Here is a 19,720-nt window from a genome sequence, read left to right on the forward strand (position 1 = left end):
TCAAGGTCCCTTCCAGCCCTAATGTCTATGAAATCTGTAAAATACCCCAAAATTCATGTTCCTCCAGACAAATCAAAAGACTACTATATATACAGAGAGAGAGGGGGAGGGAGAGAGAGAGTCAGTTGGGCAATATTTTATTGATATATCTACAGTGTTAAAGCAGTTTCAAAACCTACCAGTGTCTCTCTCATCCTAATTAAATGAATTCTAAATACCTGTGTGTTTTGCTGTTTGCCTTTGGTTTTCATACCACAGAGTAGTTAGAACTCCCTGTGACCCCTTCACTAACCAGGATGGGGGGACACCTGTCCCTTCAGCCACAGCTCCTGTCATCAGGTTTCATCCTGTCTGGCAGCATGGCATGTAGAGTGTGTGCTGAGGGAATGTAGGGTTTGCAGGAGAGGGATGGGAAGGGGGTGGGGGGATGTGGGGTGTGTGGGTAGGTGTGGGTGGATTGGGAGGTGCTGCTTAGGAGGGGTGGGTCCCCTGCCCCCCCCCACAGGATACAGCCCCCCTGTACAGCTCATGGACTGTCCCCCACAAGGGCTACAGCCCCCTACAGCCTCCCCACATGGCCCCTGCAGGGCTACCAACACCCCCCACTGCCAGGCTCCACCCCTGCTTGCTCCCCCAGCCCCCTGGCTTGTTTACCCACCTGGATCAAACCCCCACTTGCATCCCTAGACCCCCTGATGGCTGCCCCACCCAGCCCCAGCCTCCAAGCACTTAAAAAAACAACCCCCCCGGACTCACCAGCAGTAGCAGCTGCTGCAGGTGTCACTGGGGCCTCATGGCAGAGCATGGGGCAGTGGAGGGCAGCAGGGCTCAGCCCCAGCTGCCTGACACCCACTTTGCCACTGCCCCATCGCATGGGTGTGGCTGGGGTCAGCAGGGCACTGCACAGCTCCGCATGCTGTTGGGCAGCTGGGGCAGTTGCGGCTGTCACCTGGGCCCCATGCTGTGTTGGGGGGTTCTGCCACAAGGCCCCAGTAATCCCAACAGCTGCTGCTGCTACTACCAGTGAGTGCAGGGAGGGTGGGGGGCTGGGGGCAGGGGTTGTAATTTGCAGGGATGTTGGGGCTGAGTAGGGCAGCAATCAAGCCGGCTCAGGGGAGGCAAGTGAGGGATGGTGCTGGGTGGGCCAGTGATCAGAGGGGCTGAGGAGTGGGCAGGAGATGGGGCTGGATGGGTCATCAATTGGGGGGGCTGGGGGAGCAGGGAGTAGATGGGGTGGGGCAGGGCAGTGATCTGGGGGGCTCAGACAGAGCTGGCAGGGGTCCCCCTGTTGTCCCCTCCACACTCCAGCCTCTCCCACCCCCTACTTGCCATCACGGAACCTGGGTCCAGCTCCCTGCTGCTGGCATGCTGCCTACTCTGCACAGGCAGGCAGAGCGCTTCAGCACTGGGGCGGCCAGCCATAGAAATGCTCTGGCTGGCTACCAGGGCGAAGGCATGATCCTGCCCCACTTTTTTTCCCCCATGGTTTTTTTACCCCTGGATATCCAGGGGTCTAATTTTGCCCCCATGCTGCAAAGTTGCAGTGCAGGGAACATTTTTCGTTCCTATGTGTGCCTCTTGCAGTGTCTCATAGGTCTTTGAGACGCTGCAAGACGTACATGCACGCTCATGTGGATGCACCATTGCTATATATGAAATTGAAGCTCCTTCCTGAAGCTGCTGTTTGTGAGGACTCCACTTGAAGTGTTGTTATTTTATTTTCATTGCATTTTCAATTTTTTCCAGGGTAATGATATTTTTCATGTTTTTACATATTGTGAGTACAGCGATTAGAAAGGAGCAGGGCAGAAAACTAGTACTGCCATGTAATAAAATGTTTTGATAACAATTTTGGCTTATTGCAATCTTTCTAGAATGCCATGCCCACTTTTCTGCAATATGTTTGTGAAGATGATGTAGGAAAGGCTAAACTCTTGATGTGCCATCCTCCAGTGGAGTATTGCAAGTGGTTAACTTGTTCACTTTGTCTGGTATGATCTATCTATAACTTAGAGCATCTAGTATATTAAATGCACTTTCTGTGAAGAGCTTAAAAGAGATGTCATCTTGGATGGATATATGGTAGCATTCCTATATTTTAGCTTTGTTTCATTATCAAATTTCTGTATATTTCAGGTCTCACTGGTGCTTGTTTTATGATGCAACGATCTACTTTTTCTATTATAGCCAATTGTGACGCATGCTGCAGTTCCTTCTCCATTTAGGGTCTGATTGTTAATGGCAGTTGCCATAATATATATGAGTACATATTGTACATAATATATATAATAGTACATAATATATATGAGTACATATTGCATATATGCATAATATATATGAGTACATATTGCATATATGAGTGCATATTGCAGTGTCAGTAGTAATTGGTACTAGGTCTGTAGCATGATTACCCCTCTTCCCCCTCCCTCCCCACCCCCCCACCATTCTGGCATCTTGTGCTTTCAAACACACCAGGAAATCTTTCTTAATTCCTTCAGTTGTGAGATGGTGTTTTATGGATCCCACTATCATTAGGATTTTTATCAAACTTAATTATTTTCAGGCTTTCAGTCACTCTAAAAAAATTTTTTAGCATGCTTATTTCAGATAGAATTTAGGTTCTGGGTTTTTTTTTTTCCTGATACTTGATTGATTTTTCTCTACTACATAGACTGGATGATCTCAAGTCTGCTAGTCTGTATAATTTGGATGATGTTACTGTCAAACTGTGAGCTAAATTTTCATATAGTCCAGTGATGATGCTTAACCTGTCTGGCCCTAGGGGCTGGATGAGTGGTGAGGTGGTGGTCTTCAGGATCAGTTTGTAGATGGGATCCAGCCAAATGCAGGCCTGACCCTGCAGGTGGCCTGACCCTTCACGTCGCAAGCAATTGTAGAGGGATTCGTGTTGCCAGATGGACCATCCGTTGATGCAGTCTAATACATAGGGCTGCATCATCCAGCCTGCAGGGCTTCCCATGGGTCTGGAAATTTGGCAGACAGTGAGCAGCAACTAGTCGTCCTCTGCCACCAATTTTCCAGACCAGAGGTAGACCACCACTTCTGCAGTCCATGTAGCTTGTGTGTCCTCACATAAATTTGAGTTCTAACATAGTTAACATGTGCCTATGCAGAGAAATATATGGAACAACAAAATATTTTTATTTATTTTGCATTTTAACTAAAAAGAGTTGTGCGTCATTGGTTCTTCACTCCCCTCCTTGGACATGTTCTCCAGTTACGTGCACAGTATGCCCTGTATTTGTCCTTCTGTGTCTGCAGAATGCTTTTGCAAAATAGCCTCATCCTTGGTACTTTGTGCATATCTTTACTGCTGGGCATTCTTTTAGCTTCTCATGTGTAACCCAAGTGGCGGCCCAATAGTTGCCATCCCCGCCCAATATCAGGAATGGTGTGGTGAGAGTGGGGTAGGGCTTCCAGCCAGCGCTAATTTACTTTCTAGCTGGCCCCTGCTCCCCACAGAGCAGCCCATGGTCCCAAGAAAGTCTAACACTTAACTGATTTAACTATTTACACTTTATTTATAAAACAAGAATAATAGGAAGGGTTATTTACAAGTGAACTTAAATGGCATAACCAGAATCACAAAACAAACCAGAATGCATTAGTCAACCCTTGACACAAGAACCACAGGTAAGGTAACTAGCAGCTTTCAGCCTCTGCTGAGATGCTACCACAAGGAAGCAAGGTGGTCACTCCCAGCAGCTCCAACAGGCTTCCCAATAAGTGACAGGCTGCAACAGGTTAAGCTCTTCTGGTCTGCAGCAATCAAATCATATTAAACCCCAACCCACCAAAGAGGCTGAAGTGCGACCTTCGGTGGCAACCAAAAAGGCAAGCAACAGAGTAGGCTCCTGCAGCAATCAGCATGACCCAAAGCTCAGGGACTCCATTCAATGACAGTCAGCTGCAGAATAAGGGGCAGGACTGAGTTCCCTCTGGGGCAGTCAGTGGCAGAGGGTCAGCAGCACAGGCAGCTCCCTGGGGTCATTGCTCTAAACCCCTGCTCCAGATGACTGGCCAGGCACCCCACACAGCTCACCAGTCCCACTCTGAGCGGCAGCCTACACCCCAAGCTCCCAGGGACCCCTGTCCAGGTGTCCTCCTGCTGCTGTCCCGCTTCCTCAGGCAAGGTAAGGGTTTTCCTAAAGTCACTGGTCCAGCTCCCTGCGCTCCTGGCCACTGCTGCTTCTCCACAGTGGAGTGGGGGGCCGACTGCCACCTCTAGTCACTGGGACATCCAACACATCCAGCACACTGCAATGGGGCCTTGGGGCACCAGCTCTCTGCCCCAAGCCCTGGCCACAGCTCCCTTTCTGCTGCAGGGCTGGAGGTACAGCTGACTGCTGCTGCCTTCTTCTCCCAGGGCCTTTGAGGCTCTTCAGAGGGGTCTCTCTGCTCCCTCTGCTGGGTCAGCTCACCCCAGCTCTTCTTAGGCTTCCTGTATCATTCCCCAGAGTCGCTATCATTAGCTCCCACACCAGTATGGCTGCTGCATTTATCCCCTCTGGCAGTCCCTCCTTGGCTTGCAAACCGGCCATCCAGGGCTCAGGGTGGGAGGTCCCCAACTCCTTGTGAATGAGGGGATTGAAAACCCCTTTTATGATTGGCTTCTCCTTTTCTACAGGGCAGGGATCCCCTGTTCTGCTCTTGGGGTTACTCAGACTTCACCGGCACTGTTTCTAGCCCAGTGTAAGCATCTCAAGCCAATCTGATGAGCCCACATTGGCAGTCTGTTACACATGATTCATTCCCATGCTCCAGCAAACCTGCTATGTTTGGCTCTTTTATAACTAGGGGCCTGCTAAATTCAGGATGGCTGCCCCCTGATTTCACAAGCAGAACTCAGGGTTCAGTAGCCTTTTCACAGATGGAGTGCAGGGGCAGCAGCTATTGGCTATGGGGCCCCTTGTCTCTGACTGAGAGGGCTGCCTGTCTCGTATCCCTGCCTCTCACTGCTGATTGGTGGAGAGGACTAGAGCCACATGGTAGGCAGCCATCACAGCCAATCAGCAGTGAGGGGTGGGGGTAGCAGCCATCTTGCTGGCAGCCCTTCAAGCGGGCAGATCCCCCTTCCCCCTGAAGTCTGCTGTCTCCTTTTAGGGGGGTCAGCATTTTCTTTTCAGTAAGGTTCCCCTGCCGCCATGGATTTTGTGGGCAATAACAGATTTCGTGGGTAATCCTGGATTTCATGAAATCCACAAAATCACAATTTGATCTGTGTTTATAACTTGCTTCTCTTGGGGCAACACGCCTTTATATGGGATCAATACTAGGTCACTTACTGTTGGGCTTTGCTGAAGTCACTTACTTGGTCTTGTGTGTGTCTGTTCATTTATTGTTTAATTACCTTTCTGGCATTGGCTTCTGCATCCATGGAGGCAGCATTTTCCACTTAATGCAAACCCTCTTGAGGTTGCGCACCAGAGTGCAACAGCACAGTTGTGAGAGGCGATTGAAATACTATATTTACCCCAAACCAAGTTGATTTCAAATTAAGGTAACACACAATAATTAGTTTTTATATCTGTAAAATCTGGATGAGTGGCAGATCCTTGCCTGTTGTCCTTTTACCACACTGCCTGTGCCTGTCCTTCCTGCCACGTGTACCCCCTACCATTTGCCCACCTAGTGTCTTCCCTGCTCTACAGGTACCCTTGGTGCCTACTCCTTTCCATGTACCCCCTGTACACATGCCTCCCCCACCTGTGCCTGCCCCCCAGTTGCTGACTACCCATCCCCTGTTCCGTTCTGCAGACTGCCTCTCACCCCTTGCCCCCTGTTTGTGCCCTGCCCCCATCCCTAGTTCCCCCATGCCTATGCCTTTGCCCCTAGCCTTTGCCCCTAATCTGTGTCTGCTCCTGTTCTCCTTGCTTCCTCCCCCACCACTTGCCTTTTGCTGCACCTCTGCTTCTTTAGGGTAGTCGGCAGCAGTGACAGCCACAGCCTGGCTTCATCCTAGCCTGGCCAGGGAGAAATGGCAGCAGCTCCTAGGAGGACCACTGGCTGGGGAAGCTGCAGTTGAAGCAGAAAGTGAGTAGCAGGAGGGGCAAGTGGCCCATCCTGCCAGGGGAGAGCAGGCTGCATGGTCTCTTCTGTGCTCCCCCAGCTACGATCTCCCCTTCCCTTCCAAATTGGCTGTCCCATCCCAAAGAACATAGTGCCTCAGTTCTGACTTCAGCTCTGAGCCCAGAGCTACAGCCAGAGCTGGGCTGGGCTGGTGCTCAAATCTAACACAAAACTTTCCTCTCCTGCCCATGGTGATTGGAGGGGGGAAAAAAATCTTGTCTTGGATTTAAGTAAATATGGTAGTTATTTCAGTAATCTATCATATTCAGAACTAAGGAGAACTTGAAAAAGCTTCATAAATCTGGAATTTGTAAATGTGTCAAATATAAAGTGGCACAAGGCTTATACTAGAGAAATCCATTTGTTTTTAGTTTGATTTTTTTTTTAATTCTTTCTCTCTTTTTGTGCTATTGCTACAATATATTGAAGCACTTATGTTCAGAATGTTATGGTTGTTAAAAGCTTTTTTAAAAATTATGATTCATTAGCATAGAAGTCAATTAATTTACATTTACTTATCTTATACTACACTCTCATATCTTTTGCCAGCTAAGAGGAAAAAATATTTCATATTTTCTTTTAAGTTCAACCCAAAGCTCATAAGCTTAATTTCCATTAACTGTACTGATATTTCAATGAAGATGAAGGCATTTGGAAACTTTTAGTAGTATACTCTGAGATTTTTATAGCTTTGTCTATATCACTATCACTTATTGACACTTCTGTTAAATGTGGAAGATGATGTCCATTCCAGTTATTACTTTATCTCTTGCTTCTAAAGTTTGTATTTTATATAACAGTAGTTTGTATGGATTTCTTAAGTGTGGAATTCTATATATTTAATGTAAAGTAGCATTTGCTCAATGTAGGAGTCTGTTTTTAAGTTAGTGGATTTTTAAATTAATCTTTTATTTTTATGTCATTGTTTCTGTTGTAAATATTGTCTCAAATCAATCTCTCTCGCTCTCGCGCGCTCTCTCTCTGTCCCCCCCCCACACACACACACAAACTTCTTTCTCTGGTTGCTTGTGAAATTCATTTGACCTGCACTGTCTGTTTGCCAAAGCAGTTAGTGTCTCACTATGACTTTAGAGGCATAAATTCCAGATACATTCCATACTTGTGCCAAAAGCTCCCACTCAGCGCAGTGTAGACATTTATCTGGCAGTTCAGACTGAGGAGTCAAAGGCAAACTGAGTCCTGTAGTGCTATCCACATCTCTCCACTGGCTGTAGAAACTGGCTCATTTTGATCATGCTAGCCTGATAGGCTACTATGCTTGTATAGATCTTTGACCTTTGGTCTGTATGCATTATGGTACAGTCTTTAATCACAATACATGCAGTAATGTAATGTAACATAATCACTCTTGATTGCTTCTATGAAGTATATGAAATGCTTAGGCTCACTGCTAGCTTCTCATGAATACCAGATTCTTTGCTAACCCACCCTAAATCAACCAGCTGCTTATTGACACGTTACAATTAGAGGGCAGTCCTTGAAGAAACTTGAGCACTTCCCCTGTCTTGATGGCCACTTTTTTTCCAAAAGTAAACATAGATGATAATATTTAACACCAGATAAAATCTGCCAGTGCTGCCTTTAAACATCTCCAAAATTGTGTCTTTAATGATCATGACATCAGGATCCAAACCAAACTTCTCATCTATTAGGCTGTTGTAATTCTTACCTTATATGAGTGTGAAACATGGATCATGCATCAGAAACACCTGAAAGCCATATCAGTCAGAAAAGCAGAAGAAAGAATGCCAGCATTCTGGCTCAAACAACAGTAGCATTGAAGCTATGTTTTTATGGCACCAGGTTAGTTGGACAAGACATGTTATGTTAAAGATGCCTGGCAACCAGCTCTCAAAACAAGTCGTATATGCCAAATTTACTGATGGTCACCACTCTAGAGGTAGACAAAAAAACATCTTGAAGGCTATCTTGAAGGCCAATCTGAAGAAGTGTGATATTAACATCAGCACCTGGAAGACTCAAGCATTGAATCATTTCCAATAACAATGTGATATAAGATAAGCCATTGATCATTTTGAGCAAATTCACCTCACTACAGGGGCAGGTAGATGAGACATGAAGGGGAAGAGCTGTACCTCAAGATGTAACTTGTTCTTCCTGCAACTATGTAAATGTCTGCAGTCAAACATTCAGAATTTAGATTGGGCTCTCCAGTCATCTATGGGCTTAACAATGACTTCCCTATTTACTAGAAGACTGTCATCTTCATGTTGAAGGACTGCTGGCGACAACAATAGGATGTTATACTTGCATGAAGCTTTTTGAGAGAATTATCATGGCGCATATCCATGAGGGGCCAGCAGGGGAGATTATGCTTAGGGGCAACCAACAAGGGTTCATTAGAGGCAAGTACTGTCAGACCAACCTGGTGGCCTTCTGTGACCAGGTCATAAATCCTTAGGCATAGGGGTAGCAGTGGACATAGTCTTTCTGGACTTTCAGAAGGCCTTCAGCATTGTCTCTCACCCCATTCTCATTAAAAAAACTGGGGCATCGACACCTACACAGTCAAATGGGTCGCTAACTGGCTGGAGGGCCGCACCCAGAGAGTGGTGGTGGACAGGTCATTTTCGACCTGGAGGGATGTGGGCAGTGGGGTCCCCCAGGGCTCGGTCCTCGGGTCCACATTGTTTAACATCTTCATCAGTGACTTAGATGAGGGGGTAAAAAGCACCCTGTTCAAATTCACAGCTGAGACTAAGATGTGGGGGGGAAGCGGACACACCAGAAGGGAGGAATAGAGTGCAATCAGACCTAGACAGGTTACACGGGTGGGCGGATGAGAACAGGATGGACTTCAACACTGACAAGTGCAAGCTACTGCACACGGGGAGGAAGAACCTGCACCATTACCTACAGGCTGGAGAACTCCCTTCTCATCAGTGCAGAGGCAGAAAAGGATCTTGGAATCAGTATCGATGCCCAAATGGACATGGGCCGACAGTGTGGGGACGTGGTCAGGAAGGCCAGCCGTACCTTGTCATGCATCCACAGATGCATCTCAAGCAGGTCCAAGGAGGTGATCCTCCCCCTCTATGCAGCACTGGTTAGGCCACAGCTGGAGTACTGCGTCCAGTTCTGGGCACTGCACTTCAAGAGGGATGTGGACAACATGGAGAGGGTCCAGAGGAGGCCACCCACATGGTCAGGAGTAAGCAGATCAGGCCCTATGAGGAGAGGTTAAGGGACCTGAACCTGTTCAGCCTCTACAAGAGAAGGCTGAGGGGGGATCTAGTGGCCATTTACAAACTAGTCAGAGGGGACCAGCAGGCATTGGGAGAGTCCCTGTTCCCCCAAGCACTACCAGGAGTGACTAGAAAAAATGGTCACAAGCTGACAGAGGGCAGATTCAGACAAGACATCAAGAGGCGCTACTTCACAGTTAGGGCGGCTAGGATCTGTAACCAACTTCCCAGAGAAGTGGTGCTGGCTCCTACCCTGGGGGTCTTTAAGAGGAAGCTAGATGAACACCTTGCTGGGGTCATTTGACCCCAGTACTCTTTCCTGCCATGGCAGGGAGTCAGACTTGATGATCTGCTCAGGTCCTTTCTGACCCTGTCAAGTATGAAACTACCTTTCACCTTTGGTCTGCATGTATTATGATACAGTCTTTAATCACATTACTGTTTTTCCACATTAACCTTTCCTTGTTCTACATACTGGATGGAGCTCTTCTGGGAATGAATCTGGGTTATATGCTAAAGGAGACTGCTTTTTGTAAAGTCCCTGTCACATTTGTTCCAGAAGTTAGGTGGTATAGAATGAATGAGACAGGGTGTTTTTAGGAGAGAGAATTATTTTATAGTTAAAGCAGTCAAATACTGCTATTTGAGAATTGAATGAATCTCTGCCACAGAGTTTCTGTAGGATGCTATGCATCTGTCTTACCTGGGTGGCAACTCATTGTGTTTATCTGTTTCCTTGGAGTCAGATTTGCAAAAATGTTTAGAATTTACTGCTGCAAGTGAATCAATGGGAACTATGCCTTGTATACATAACTTTGTATATTATGCCAAATACTCTGAAAAATCAGGTCCTAGGCACCAAATATTTGTGGGTTAATTTACTTTAATCTTTATGGGACTCAGTTTCTCCTTACTTTGTGTGGGTGTTAGGAAAATGAATTAATTCATGTTTGTGAAGTATTCAGTTACTATGTTGATGAGTTGTACAGAATAGCCCATGGGGTTATTAATAATTCTGTCTTCAGTACAGTTTCAAAATAAGTGTAACATCGGGTTTACCCACTGAATAATGAGAAGTGAAAAAAATATCGCATACCTGTTCATAAATTGAGCACTATTTGTTATATACACTGCATAAGTGCAGGCATCCTAAGAAAAAACTACTCTATCATCATGTAAATAATGACTGTATCATGACGCACATGCATACAGGACAACATTAAAGATGCATAGGCAGCTTTAATTATTGCATTTCCAAGCTATTGCATGCTTCACTTTACAACTTTAAATGCCCCTTTTTATTGTCTGTAATAGATAATCTTCAGCCTAGGTGTATACCCATGACCTGTTAACTAATCAGAAACAAAATCTGTTATGTATCTTTTGAGCCTGAATCTTTTTTAATGCCTGAATTATTTAAGAATACTGTTTTGCCAATGTAGGAAACTTGTTATTTACTAAATCTTAATTCCTTTTCTTGCAACGTTTAATAATTAATATTATTATTGAACCTGATATAACTTTGTAGATAGATTTTTATACCACTCTTCAGTAATGGGTCTCTAAGTAATTTAAAACTATTTAATGTATTTGGATGATTTTATGAGGTGGATGGTGATGGTGATTAAGATTAATTTTATAGGAATATAAATAAATCAGAGACATAAAATATCAGTTCTGAAAGATATTTGCATGCTTCATGATACTCACCTACTTGGATTTTTAGAACTCCTTGTCTTTATCCCACTAAAATTAATGGGAGTTAAACACATGGGCTGATTTGGAAATCTCACTGGGCTTTCTACATCATTTAACTGCCTAAATACTTAAAAAATGTGGCCCAAAGCAACTTATCCATATTTGCAAACAATTCATTGTTGAAAAAGGAATGAAACTGCAGGGGGTCTATACTGTCTATCATTTTTCCTCCTGTGAACACTAACATGGTGTCTCTCTTGCATATGAATTTTAATTGTATACCTAACAGACATTTTTGAAGTAACAGGTGCTGAGTAACATTAAATATAAAATGTTGATTTTAATAAAACCATTAAATCTATGCGTGTCTCAAGATGATTTTTGATATTAACAGAAATGTCATTAGCATGGTTGCCCTTTTATTTAGTTTTCAATTCAAATTTGTTTAATTGTCATTTGTTTTATTCACAATTGCATTAAACATTTCAAAGAAGAAAATTACCTTAGTGTAAACTCATAATGTGGCTCTAAACTAAATGGATATTTTCCTATGTATTAGAATGGATTTCCACTATTTTGCTTATTACTTGCAAGAAGCTCATCATTTGTCACTTAGCTCTTGATAAATGAAATAGCACAATAAATGACATCTCTTGAAGCTTTGAAAAATACCCAACATCCGCTGCAGGCCCATGATCTATTTATCCTAATTGAAGAAAACAACAGCTATGAGAGAATGGTTTATTTTATTTATAAGCTAATGAAAGTGTACCGGTTGAAATTCATTTTCAGACATGGTTTAGAATTTAAAGGAAATCTTTGAACTTATATTACACTTTTGTTTAACCTCTTATGAAAATAAGTAATCCCTAACATAACTATGTTAGAATGTTAAGAGACAACAGGTTTTTCCGCCATCCTTTTTTCCAGTTTGCTTACTGTATGTATAGTCATCTTGGCTATGGCTGGCTTGATAATGAGAGCTACATTTGGTCTCTTTGTTCTGCTTTGTACATTACACAAGATGGAAAGATGTTGCTTTTTAAAGGCCTATGTTATGCCTTATTTACAGATAGTTGTAGAAAGAGATTTTTAAAAAATATAGTACATGATTATAGCACTTGTACTAATACAATCCTAAATGACAAATATCTAGAACTTATATTTAGCTTCTAAGGGCTAACGCCTGATCTAGCTGAGCATAGTGAGAAAAGTAACCAAGCTGATGGATGAAAACTTATGAAAGGACCCCCTGCTTAGAAGGCTAAGTTTCCTTGTGGAGGGTGAGGGAGGCATGTTATAGAGTACAGCATGCTCCAGCTATTGCTGGCTTCTGAAAGCAAAATACTTCCTAACAGGCTGGGAAGGTGGTTAGATGTGCCCCTTCATCTGCAGACCCCTCCCACCCCTGAAGATGAGCTTTGAGAGTCAGCATATGTGATTACTTTCTTTCTGACTTCTCTTGAGCGCAGTGAAGAGGATTGTTCTTTTAAAAATCCTGGCCTCAGTCTCTTCACTAACCTATCTCTAAGCAGCATTTATCCATATACATAATTTTTTTTTCCCCTTTTTCTCACAAGATTGTCATATTTGTTGGCTGACCCAGATGCTAGACCTCCTTAGGATGGTAGGAAAGGGTTAACTCCTTAAAGTCATCAAAACTACATCTTGACTGATCCTCAGACTCAGTAACAAAGAAGGTAGTGAGCAGCCTAGGAGGAGTGGGAGTTTTCTAAAAGGATCAAGTGGTTAAGAATTGATTAATGTCTGCACCCTCTATTTTCTGTATTGAGTATCTTGTCAAAACTAACACAATCAGTAAATTTTCCTTGTTGACTTGGAATGTGACAAGATAACATAGGAATGTAGAAAATAGACCAAACTTATAATAGATCAAAATGGCTAAAATTCAAGAGGAAGAAATAATAAGGTATTATCTAGTTGTGTATACATGTTAGCCCGTGATTGTATGGTTCAAGGAACAATTCTAATATTATAAAAGCCTAAGTCTGTCTGTCTCTTGTCTGTCCATCCGTAATGCTTTATTCATGCTCTGATTGGCTGACAGAAAAAGCCAATCAGAGTGCTCCAAGCATGGGGGAGCACTGCTATGATTCCAAAGCCATGTCAAAGACCAAACAGAGTGGGGGAATCAAGACCAGCAGTGCTGGCCTTGGTTCCTCCACCCTGCTCCCTGCAAGAGGCAGAACAGTGGCAGCATGGGACAATAGGTGGCAGCACTCCATCCCAGCCCCCCCTCCCCCCAATCATTCTTGAGGGACAATTGGCTAGTGTGTATATAAAGATGCATGTTGTCAGGGGAGGGTTGCATTTATGCACCTTAACGTTTATCCCATGTCGATTGGCTTGACCAACTATTATCATTGGCATGACTGGCCAAATGGCAATGAATAAAAGCTATTTGGTTTATACTTATGGTTAAACCTGCAACAGTGAAAAGGAAAGAAGTGTCCCTCTAAGTTGTAACATAATTGATACAAGGAGATGCACTCCCCATAATAATCTTTGTTAGATTTGGTAATGATCAAAATTGTAGTGTACCGGCAAATGAGCTGTAAGATGTTGTAAAGTGAATGCAGATTTACCATTCAATGGCTGCATCTACATGAAACGCTACTGCGTAGTGGTTACTGCACATTTATTTAGTATTTGTATAAACAAGTGTATAAATAAATGTGCAGTAACAAAAGTTACTATGCAGTAGTGCCAACTAACACCTTTTTTTTTTGACACTACTGTGCAGTAGCATCACATCATGGTTTTTGCCACACAACGCTACTGAGTAGGAGTATCAGGCTACCAGACAGTGTCTCGTGTTGATGTGCCAAGTGGGTGTGCAACTGAGTGTACAGGCAAAGTGTCAGAATTGGACATAAACTTATTATCATAGTGACAGCCAGGTGAGGGGGTGCTTGTTTTGTTGTATATCTTGTTACATTCAGTTCTTTGTATCTTCTGTTTTTACAAACCATCTGTTTATAACCCCTCTACATGGAAGTTACACCTGTCAACCTACTTATGCTTAATAGGCACTATTACACATGTTCCAATGCATTCTGATTAAAAAGTGTTGGAGTAGACTCAGTCAAGTCTGCTGGAGCATTCTTATCAGAATGCTCTAGCGTTTAGCACTGTTTCATGTATTTAGTATCCCTGTGTTTCAAAAAGGTGACAAGGACAATTTAACTAAAGCTTATTGAAAGTTAAACCACTCTAAAACGCCCCTCCCAGAGCATGTGTATAGGTGCCCACAGTCCTTATTTATTTCAGTTCCAAAATGGACTCATTCTAAGACTACTGCCTCTTGAAGCCTTCTAAGATTCCATACAGTATTAATGGGTGCATCTACACATGCAATTAATGTGAAGCAATAAACTCCAGAGTTTATCACTCCCAGGCATGCCATTTGCATATGCACCTGGGACCACAGCACTTCGGGCTGGGCTGGAGCAGCCCCAGCTGGCAGGACTCATGAGGGGTTATCTTGCCAGTGTGAGGCTGCTCCTCCTGGCTCAACATGCTGTGAAGGGCCTGGTTGAGGCATGAGCATGCTTCAGTGTTAGACTAACCAGCAGACAACCCCTGTACTGAAGCACCCTCATGCCCCAGCCAGCTGGGGCAGCATTTACAAGTCCTGTCCTGCTGTGGACTAAATTAATTTATTGCAGCCTAATGGGGTGCATGTTTAGATGCATGATGTCTACTGCACAGTAAATGTCTTGTGGAGAAGTGCCTAGTAGCCCTGTGCAAAATTATGGCAGTCATTTCACTTCAGAGGTGTTTCAGGCTTTTTCAGCTCCTGAAACACCAAATCCAAATCAAAACGGAAGGCTCAGAAACATCTCCAAAATGAAACAAGGCATCCAAAATGTTTCAGAAAATTTTTGGAGTTTCGGAGCTGGGCCTGCAGGGAAGCAGCTGTACACTGCTGCCCTGTCATGCGACTCAGCTTTACAGAAAGCAAAGACCCATGCCGGGGGTCTCCTCACCACTGCTGCCTACCCCGTGCTGCCCCAGTGACATGGGGCTGCACGGGACAGGCAGTGATGGTGAGGAGCCCCAACATGAATCTCTGCTCTCTGTGGAGCCAGTTCATGCAGCAGGGCAGTGCTGGTCCCTGCCATGCAACCTGGCTCCATAGGGAGCAGAGATCCACACTAGGGTCTCCTTGCCACTGCTGCCCACCCCATGCAGCTCCACATCACTAGAGCAGCGCGGGACAGGCAATGACAGCAAGGAAACTCCCGGGGCAGATCTCTGCTCCCTGTGGAGCTGAGTTGCACGGCAGCGACCAGCAAGCTTACACACTTTGTGTTGCTTTTCTGCCCTGTGACCTGGAATGACAGGGGTCAGAGATCCACATGGGGGGTCTCCTCAGCTGCACAGAGGGCAGCAGCCCTCTCCTTCCCCTGGATAAGCCACCCACGGCCCTGTACTTCTCCCTACTAGGACCCTGCAGCCCCACCTAGCTCAGTAGGACTGTGTGAAGCTTGAGGCCTGTTTGAAACGGATTTGCCCAAAACAAAACAGGACCATGATCCGAAAAACTAAAATGAATCACTGTCCTCCAAAACAGCTGAATTTGAAACTGAATTGAAACACAGCCATTTTGCACAGCCCTAGTGCCCAATATGTGGCAGAGTGAACTCCATAAGGCTTATTTAATAATTTTAATACTTTATGTAGAACAATGGACACGCAATACCAATTTGCCTGTTCATTTTCAGGGATATACATATCTAGTTGTTCAGTATTACTAGTATATCAGACTTGTGTTTCATTAAAAGTAATGGATAAAACTGACAGTATTAAATATATGGAATATTAATGGCTATATTAATATTAATATATTTAGGCTGCATTGTAACTATTGAAAACATTTTATATATTTTATACATTATACTATTATATGTTCTTCCCATAAAAAACTCTGGTTGAACTCTGAGGAACAATGTGAATACTTGGCCACAGTGAAGTTGGATGGAATTTGGGTGTCCTTTCTTTTTCCCCTACCCTGCTCATACTGATTACACTTTTGGGGAGCCCAAATGTTTCCTTTTGGTGGTTTAAACTTGCTAGGAGGACTAATTACTGTCTCTTTTTTTTTCAATGTGTAACTGTATTCCCACTGCAGTTTGATTTTTTAATTAATTCTCAATTTATCATCTTTCTGAGCTCCTAAAAGGACTACTCCACTGGTCAGATAAGTAGTAAGAAAATGATGTGGCTATGCACAAATAGATCTTTTTCAAAAGTCTGTTTTAAAAGTAAGGAAAAATCCATTTGAAGAAAATACAGGAGCCAGGAAGTAATGGATTATGTAGCGGAATAAAGAGGAAAAATCTTGGAAGGTAGTGGTTGTTGTCCTCGCCTATCTATTTAAAGTAGCAAAAACCTCTTTGACCTAGACTATCTAATGTTACAACAGTGACCTAGTCTATCAGGATAATAAAGCTCTTTCTTTGCTTGAGAAGTTCATTGTAAGAACTGTATTTATTAAAGACTTTTATAGATATTTATTGTTTGGTATTTTTTATTTCCTCTGTTATTTATAAATATATATGTTTTTCCTTCTTCTTGACAGTTATTTCTCGCTTTTTGTTGTCTACCCGATAAAGAGCTCTCTGTCACTTTGTGAAGAGTGGCGGATACCTGTAAAGCTTGCAGAATAGTGTGTTGGAGAACCACCATTTTGGTGAGTGGATTCATAGCTTTGATTTTGTGTGCTGTTCTGCTTCAAGTTGCATTTGTATTGCTGACCAAAGTGCTTTCATAGAGACTTTAAACATACTTTTCCAGATCTCTGCAGAAAAGTACTACTTTGTGGAGAAAAGCAATTTGTCCTAGCATTTTCTCTTACAAAAATCTACTCTAGTCTCTTCCAACCCAATTGAATCACTTCAGAATGCTTTACTAAGAGAAGCTTGCCTTTTCTCTACCTTCCTGGATTGAATTTTCTTGAATAGCCTATCCTAAAAGAAAGACCTTACATCAGATGTGTGTGTGTGTGTGTGTGTGTGGGGGGGGGGGGGGTTCAATAATTTGTTGCTCTTGTTGTTAAAAGCAATTGTTCCTTCTTCAAATCGGATCATTTTTCAGAATCCTAAAGCAGCAAAAACTACTTAAGCAGTGAAAGCATTTGATTGACTGTAGATTCCTGATGTTTATAAATCTCCATATAATATCTTTTCTTTGCATGAGGCGTATTATAAATAAGGGAAAAAACCTGTGAATTGTCTGTTATTTCATGGTTCTATAAGGTTGGCCAGAATGCTCACAAGACACCCTATAATTTAATTATGTTGTACATACCCTCTGGGAATTCATATAATTATACACAGTAGTATACTACCCTACTCTATCTAGTAGCAAAAAAGCAGACTATCTGTCAGAACAGCTAGAGTAAAAGGAAATATAACCTTTTGAGTTGATGATTCCTTGGCAAAGATAAAGGAAAATTACAATTAAGTTTAACACTCTTAAGTTCTCTGAGGTTCTTAGTTTTGCTGAGTACTATTTGAGAGCCATATCTGGCAATCCTCATTCAAATAAAATTGCATTTACTTCAATTCCAGTTCTATTTGGATTTGTTCTACTTAAAAATAAATTGTTTAATTGGACGTTGTTTATTATTAAGTCTAAATTGTGTAAAAATACTTTGAAACCAAGTATACAATAATTTTAAGGTTTGATTTTTTTTCAGAGATACCAAACACCAAGTTTCAGTTGAAGACTCAAAAGAAGCTACAAAGGCTCACTAAAAATCAAGCCTTTCCTCTGCTTCCTCCTCTCTGTTACATTGGGTCCTCTCTTAAAGCAGAGCAACTATTTGACACTACTAATTTGGTAGTACCAGTTTCTTACGTTCTGACTATATGCCCTAATATGCTGCAGGAAAATCTTTGTCAGGTGTTTCTTATGCCTCGTTTTCTAACTGCTGGAAGCTTCAAATTGAAACATTTATTTGTGTACCCATAAAAAAATAAAATTATGATGCGTGTGTATGTGTGTGTAGATATGTGTATGTATATATAAAACTGACAGAGAAATGCATCAGTTTTATTTATATGCACACAAATATAAATGTTTCAATTTGGAGCTTTCAGCAGTCAGAAGATGATGCATCATAATTACTTGGTGAAGATCTTAATGTTATAAATTGATACATATAGGAAAACCATGTGAAAGCTAAAGTAAACTGCAAATATATAACAAGGAACTGTTTAAAGAGAAGAAAATCTGGTGTTTTTTAAATCAAAGTGTTGTATTATTTATTATTTGTAAACAAGTGTTTTGGCTTCATATCTAAACATGAAACCATTGGTTATTTAAAAGCCAAGAAAAGCACCTCCTAAGTTACTGTTGAATACACCTGCATACAGAATTATAGAATCATAGAGTTGGAATGAACCTCAAGGTTTGTCTGGAATAAACTCCTGTCTGAATGGAGGGACACTGTTCCTAAATCATCTCTATCAGATGTTTATCAAGTCTCCTCTTAAAAACCTCCAATGAAAGAGATTCTGCAGTTTAACTGGGCAGTCCGTTGCACTACCTTACTGTTCTAACAGTAAGGAAGTTTGTGGTTTTTTTCCTGAGATCTAATCTAAATCTACTTCATTGCAATTTAAAAACCTTGCTTCGTGTCTTGCCCTCTGGCAGAAGATAATGGTTCGTGTTTATGGCAGCTTTTCATATACTTTAAAACCGTTACCATGTTCCTTTTTAATCTCCTTTTCTCCAAGCTATACATAACTAGTTCCCTTAACCTGTCCCTATGTGGCTTTCCTTTCAATCCTTTTATCATTTTTGTCATCTGCCTTTGGGCCCTGCCCAGCTTGTCCCCAACCTTAAAATGTGGAAACCAGAACTCCACGGTATGGTCTGATTAGTTCAAATAGAGCGGTACTGTCATCTCCCGTGTCTTGCATCTAATACTAATGTGATGCAGCCCAAAATGACATTTGCTTTTTTTGCAGCTGTTACACTGCTGATCCCTAGGATTCAGCAAACCTCCTAAATCCTTCTCAGCAGTGCTGCTGCCCAGCTGGTTATCTCCCATTCTGTATTTCTGCTTTTCATTATTCTTCTCCCATTCTGTGTCTAGCACACCTGTGTTTTAGTGGACTGCAATCTGTTATCTCTTACCTGCTTTTCAATCTGTCAAGATGCTTCTGAATTCTTTTCTTGATCTTCAACACTTCCCAGCCTTTTCATCTGCAAATTTGATTCTGAAGCTCTCTGTTCTGGTATCCAAATCATGACACCATGATGTTAAACAGCACTGAACCAAAGACAAATCCCTGTGGAACAACACCCACAGCCCCAATACCTCTTACATTCTGACACAGATCCATTCACAATTACAAAGGATCCTGGTTTTCTCTGATTTAAAAAAAAAAAAAAAATCCAAAATCCTTGTTTTTCCGTGCTTAAAATGAAAAACTCTTATCTAGATCTAGATAGCTGAAATAGAGCAGATCTATAGATCTAAAAATAAAGTGAGATAGATGTGCGCATGCACGTGTGTGTGTGTGTGTATACACAGACGCACACACCCATGCTTGTATGTGTGCGTGTGCATGTCTGTACATGTACACACACACGTGTGCACACACACCCTATAGACTTACCTGCATGCAGGTGCTGGGGCTGCTCCCACCATCCTGCCTGGCTGCATTGCT

General features: G+C 42.7%; 1 protein-coding gene across 7 annotated transcripts in view; it reads left to right on the plus strand.

Annotated features, from left to right (window-relative positions):
- The window catches only part of TENM2 (teneurin transmembrane protein 2), a 1,200,689-nt gene that overhangs the window by 98,713 nt on the left and 1,082,256 nt on the right, over positions 1-19,720 (plus strand). For 6 of the 7 annotated variants that reach the window (XM_090064279.1, XM_090064278.1, XM_090064281.1 and 3 more), the window contains exon 2: positions 16,621-16,731. The exons of the other annotated variant lie outside the window; for it this stretch is intronic. The gene's annotated coding sequence lies outside the window, so the exon portion shown is untranslated. The remainder of the gene's footprint in view (positions 1-16,620; positions 16,732-19,720) is intronic. 7 annotated transcript variants of the gene reach the window in all.

Source organism: Crocodylus siamensis, chromosome 10 (assembly GCF_052110815.1).
Source record: "Crocodylus siamensis isolate JL-2025a chromosome 10, ASM5211081v1, whole genome shotgun sequence".
NCBI lineage: Eukaryota > Metazoa > Chordata > Crocodylia > Crocodylidae > Crocodylus > Crocodylus siamensis.